This window comes from Bubalus bubalis, chromosome X (assembly GCF_019923935.1).
Source record: "Bubalus bubalis isolate 160015118507 breed Murrah chromosome X, NDDB_SH_1, whole genome shotgun sequence".
Taxonomy (NCBI): domain Eukaryota; kingdom Metazoa; phylum Chordata; class Mammalia; order Artiodactyla; family Bovidae; genus Bubalus; species Bubalus bubalis.
In genome coordinates, this window is record NC_059181.1 from 40,503,980 (window position 1) to 40,509,979 (window position 6,000).

The window sequence follows — 6,000 nt, forward strand, 5'->3', positions numbered from 1 at the left end:
AAGTATTTGAAGTAATTTTGATAATAAAACTGAATCTGATCAAGCCTCTAGATCTGCATTGTCCACTAGAATAGTCAATAGCCACATGTGGCTACCTATATTTTAATTGGGCTAAAGAATTGATGCTTTCAAATTGCAGTGCTGAAGAAGACTCTTGAGAGTCCCTTGGATAGCAAGGAGATCAAACCAGTCAATCCTAAGGAAATCAACCCTGAATATTCATTGGAAGGACTGTTAGTGAAGCTCCAATATTTTAGTCATATGATGCAAAGAGCTGACTCACTGGAAAAGACCCTGATGCTGAAAAAGATTGAAGGCAAAAGGAGAAAGGGGAGGCAGAGGATAAGATGGTTAGATAGCATCACTGACTCAATAGATATAAATCTGAGCAAACTCTAGGAGATAGTGGAGGACAGGAGCCTGGTATACTACAGTCCATGAGGTTACAAAGAGTTGGACATGACTTAGCAACTGAAAAACAATAGTTGATTTACAATCTTGTTGGTTTCAGGTGTACAGCAAAGTTAATTAGTTATACATATACATATATCCACTCTTTTTTAGTTTATTTTCCCATGTAGGCCATTACAGAGTACTGAGTTCCCTGTGCTATACAGTCCTTATTAGTTATCTATTTTATATATAGTAATGTATATGTATCAATCTCAATCTTCCAATTCACTGCAACCCCATCTATATTTAAATGAACATAAAACTACATAAAACTACAAATCCAGTTCCTCAGTCACACTGGCCACATCTCAGGAACTCAAAATTTGCATGTGGCTAGTGGCAACCATATTGGATAGTGCAGATATAGAAATTTTCTGTAGCTGCAAAATATTCTATTGGACAGCACTGGCCTAGCTCTAACTACCAATTTACAGGGAATACAGAGGACATAGGAACATGTGGAATCATACCATGAGGATGCACTAAGCAATGTTCAGGTTATGGGAAACTCTTATTTTTTTTTTAACAATGACAAAAAATTACGAGAAAAAAAAAGAGTGGAGAGTAAACCTATAGATTAACAGACTTAAGAAACATACTAGCCAAAAAAAAAAAAAAAAGAAACATACTAGCCAAATTAAATGTATGGATTTATTTGCATCTTGATTCAAACAAACTATTAAAATCGTATTAAGACAATTGGGGAAATGTGAATAAGATAATTGATAATAATGGAGTAATTATTGTTATGGGGAGTATTCATTGAATTGTAATTATATTCTTTTATAAAACTGCTTGGGGGAAATAAAACTGCTTAGATCTTAGAGATACATATTGAGAAATCTGTAGATAAAATGATATGATGTCTGGTATTTGCTTCAAAGTGTTCTGGGAGTGGGGAAGTATGCAAAACTATGGAAGATATAAGATTGGCTGTGAACTGATAATTTTTGAAACTGAATGAGTACAAAGGATTTTATTAGAGTATTTTCTCTGCTTGTGTATATGTTGACATTTTTCATAAAAAAATTTTCAGCCTTTTAAAATGAAAATGAAAAAATAAATAAATAAAAATAAAATGAAAATAAAATCCTGCATTTGCACCAACATGGATGGACCTAGAGAATATTATGCTTTGTGAAATAAGTCATACAGAGAAACACAAATATTATATCACTTACACATAGCTTTTAAAAATAATACAAATGAACATAAAACAAAAGAGAAACAGACTCAAAAACTTGTGGTTATCAAAGAGGAGAGGAAGGGTGGGAGGGACAAATTAGGGATATGGGATTAAGAGATACAAACTACTGGGAATTTTCTCTGTGGTCCAGTGGCTAAGATTCTGAGTTCCCAATGCAAGGGGCCTGGATTGGATCCCTGGTCAGGGAACTAGATCCCACGTGCTGTGACTAAAACCCTGTGCAGCAAAAGAGAGAGATACAAACTACTATGTATAAAATAGATAAGCAACAAGGATATGTTGTATAGCACAGAGAATGATAAGTTTCAATATTACCTTGTAATAACTTTCAAGGGAGTATAATCTGTGAAAATGCTGAATCGCTATGCTGTACACCTGAAATTAATATATTATAAATCAACTATACCTCAATAAAAACTAATAATGTATTAACAATAAATGAATAAAATGAAAACATATGCATAGATATGTCCAGCTGGCTTCCTTGTCGCACCACATTTAACATAGAACTGAATCCAGGGAACCCACCAGGAAGAGGAGATGGATCAAGGATGGTCCACAGCAAGTTCACTGCAGGTAGGCTATCAGCTACTTGGCAAAGGAGAGAAAGAAAAGAGAAGCTGGGATGATGAGGAGTGGAGAGGTTGTAGGAAGAAAATTCTGCAGATTAGAGAAGGAAATGGCAACCCACTCTGGTATTCTTGCCTGGGAAATCCCATGGACAGAGGAGCCTGGCGGGGTACAGTCCATGGGGTTAAAAAGAGTCGGATATGACTGAGCAACTAACACACACCAGAAGGGAGAAGCGAGCCAGCAAGAGGCACAAGGAAGGGTGGGAGTTAGGCTGGCTCTTGGCTGAAGAAGAGCCACTGTTTCCAGGAGGTACAGTAAGCCCCTACATACGAACCTTCAAGTTGCAAACTTTCAAAGATGCCAATGTGCATTTGCATGTCCAATGATGTCAGGCATGAGTGAAATTGCATCTTGCCCTCCATCTCCTGTTGCTGATGATTCTTCAGCTCTACCATCTCCCACCTCCTCTCCCTTCTCCAGTCAGTAACTCTTCTTGCCTGTTCACTCGATGCCAGCCCCTATATGCCAGCTGTTGTACCATACTACGGTACTTTTCAAGGTACTGCACTGTAAGAATAAAAAAATGTTTTATTTTTGTGTTTGTTTTTTATGTATTACTTGTGTGAAAAGTATTATAAACCTATTACAGTACAGTCCTATATATAGCTGATTGTGTTAGTTGGGCGCCTAGGCTAACTTTGTTGGACTTAATGAACAAATTGGACTTACGAGCTGGCTCTTGAAACAGAACTCATTCGAAGGTAGGGGATTTACTGTATTGCCCTGTCCCCTTACCCCCAGGGTGGCCTCATCAGCATTCAATCCAATTCATGGCAATAGAGTCAAGACACAATGTGCATTTCTGGGCCATCCCAGGCACGCTCCTCTCAACCCATTCTACTTTGCTTCCATCTCTCATAATGGAGGGGCTTCCCTGGTAGCTCAGCTGGTAAAGAATCTGCTTGCAATGCAAGAGACCCCGGTTCAATTCCTGGGTCAAGAATATCCCCTGGAGAAGGGATAGGCTACCCACTCCAGTATTCTTGGGCTTCCCTGGTGGCTCAGATGGTAAAGAATCCGTCTGCAATGCAGGAGACCTGGGTTCGATCCCTGGGTTGGGAAGATCCCCTGGAGGAGGGCATGGCAACCCACTCCAGTATTCTTGCCTGGAGAATCCCCACGGACAGAGGAGCCTGGTGGGTTACAGTCCATGGAGTCGCAAAGAGTTAGGCTGAAGCAACTAAGCACACACCACGACTGAGCACTCACGCACAAGACCACATGTAACAGTGAGTTCCTTAGGGTTATAACTATGGGGTGCTGCCTGCAGTTCAGAGGATGGAGCCCAAAACTGCAAGCCAGGAAGCTACTAACAATGTCTCAAGACAGAGGAGGAAGGTGGAAGGGGACAGGGTAGCCAAGGATCAGAGTCAGGTTCAGTAGGCCCCACAGGAAGTCCTGAGCTAGGGTGTAACTGGCATGCTGTCTATGCTTGACTTGCATATAATGAAAACATTACTTTTATTGAGTCACTTAAAAAAACCCATTCAGTGGGGACTTCCCTGCTGACACAGCGGCTAAGACTCCAAACTCCCGATGCAGGGGGCCTGGGTTTGATATCCCTGGTCTGGGAATTAGATCCCACATGCTGCAACTAAGAGTCTACATGCTGCAAAGAAGGTTGAAGATCCCGAGTGCTGCAACTAAGACTTATTGGAGCCAAATAAATACAATTTTAAACTGTATCTCCTGAATGTGATGGTTTATTTTATATGTCAACTTGACTGGACCACAGGGGACCAGATATTTGATCAAACATTACTCTGAGTGTGTCTGAGGGTGCTTTGGGATTTTTTGTTTTTTCAGCCATGCTGCACAGCTTCTAGGATCCTTGTTCCCCAACCAGGGATCGAACCTGGGCCCTGTGAGTGAAAGCACCAAATCCTAACCACTGGACCACCAGGGAATTCCCCTGTGAGGGTGTTTTGGAATGAGGTTAACATTTGAATCCGTAGACCAAGCAAATTGCCCTCCTGCATGTGGGTGGGCCTGTTCCAATCAGTTGAAGGCCTGAATGCCTCCCACCTGACTGTCTTTGAACTGGTACATTATTTTTTTCCTGCCTGCAGACTGGAACTGAAATATCCGCTCTTCCTTGGTCTTGAGACTGCTGTCACTTGGCCTGGACTACATTATCAGCTCAGTGGGTCTCCAGCTTGTCGACTCAAGACCTTGGGACTTGTCAGGCTCCACAATAGCATGAGCTGATTCCTTGTAATAAATCCCTTTCTCTCTATATATATACCCACATCCTATCAGTTCTGTTCCTCTGGAGAATCCGGACAAACACACTGAATAAATAAATGCCATTACTAGATAAATATTTCAATGGACCCCATTACTTTTCAGCTCAGTCTCAGGTAACATAGAGCCTTTGAGTCCTTCAAAGTAACAAATACAGCCTCTCTTTTTCCATAATTAGAATATCCAGCCCAAGATACTCTTCATAACTTCTCCCCTCCCCCAACTCAGGCCTGCTTCCAATTGAAACCATCCAGCAGCAAGTCTGTGTGACTGACTTCCCTTTCTGTTTCTCCATCTTGCACTTCCCCTTCCCTTCCGCACCTCCAGCTCCTCAGGGGGAGGGTGGAGTAGGGGGAGGAGTGGTGTCTCTTGATCTGGTTCTCTCTCTGGGCCTGGCAGGTATCTAGAACTGATTCTCTCTTCCTCAAGAGTGTTCATGGGCATTGCAATGGCAGTACCTCCCAGCTTCTCTCCAAGTAGAGGTCTCCTTACTCCCCACCCCAGAAGTCCTCTTGGGTAGTCTGAGACATCCTGTAAGGACGCTGTCTCCTTTCAGGGCCAAGGAAATGCCCAGACAACCTCTCTCCCAACACAGTAGAGGCTGATCCAACATGGCAGTGCTCTCCTGTCTTAGTCACTGAGGCAGTGAGCCTGTCATTTGCCCTTTAGATGTCCGGGGTGGGAAGAGACCCCAGTCTCCAGCCTGCTTTAGCTTTCTCAGGTATGGAGCTGACACAGTTCCTGGGGCCCCGGCAGCAGCATGTCCCCCTGCTGAACTAGCACCTCTCACTGGGGCCTGGGCTTCTTTGTGGCTGGGTGGAGGCTGGGGGAACCCAACATTCTACATGTGACATTCTATATGTGTGCAAATACCCTAAGTGCAACCCTCAATCTATTCAGGCTTGGAGCCTGAATAAAAATTTTAGAAATACTGTCTTTTTCCATCACTCAGACAGACGTTCCTGAGGCACTTTTTACGTGGCTCCTCAGGAAGTCCCCAGTGATATGAGACCCCAGTTCCCTACAATAATGATGAACTTGGATTGGCGTTCCCTTCTTCCCTGTCTCACTCTTCCCTGTCCTTCATTCCTGTTCCTTGGGGCAGTGGGAAGTGTCAGTGGCTCAGTTGTGTCTGACTCTGTGACCCCATGGACTGTAGCCCACCAGGCTCCTCTGTCCATGGGATTCTCCAGGCAAGAACACTGGAGTGGGTTGCCATGCCCTTCTCCAGGGGATTTTCTTGACCCGGGGATCGAACCCAGGTCTCCTACATTGTAGGTAGATTCTTTACCACCTGAGCTACAAAGGAAGCCCTTGGGCCAATTCCACATACACACACAAAAAAAAACTACGCAAAGCCCTTTTCTCAGGCTCTGCTTGCCCTTTTCTCAGGCTCTGCTTTCAAGAGGGAGTGAGGACACCGGCTCAGAGGGACACCTTATTAGGCTTTGGGTTAAAAGGCG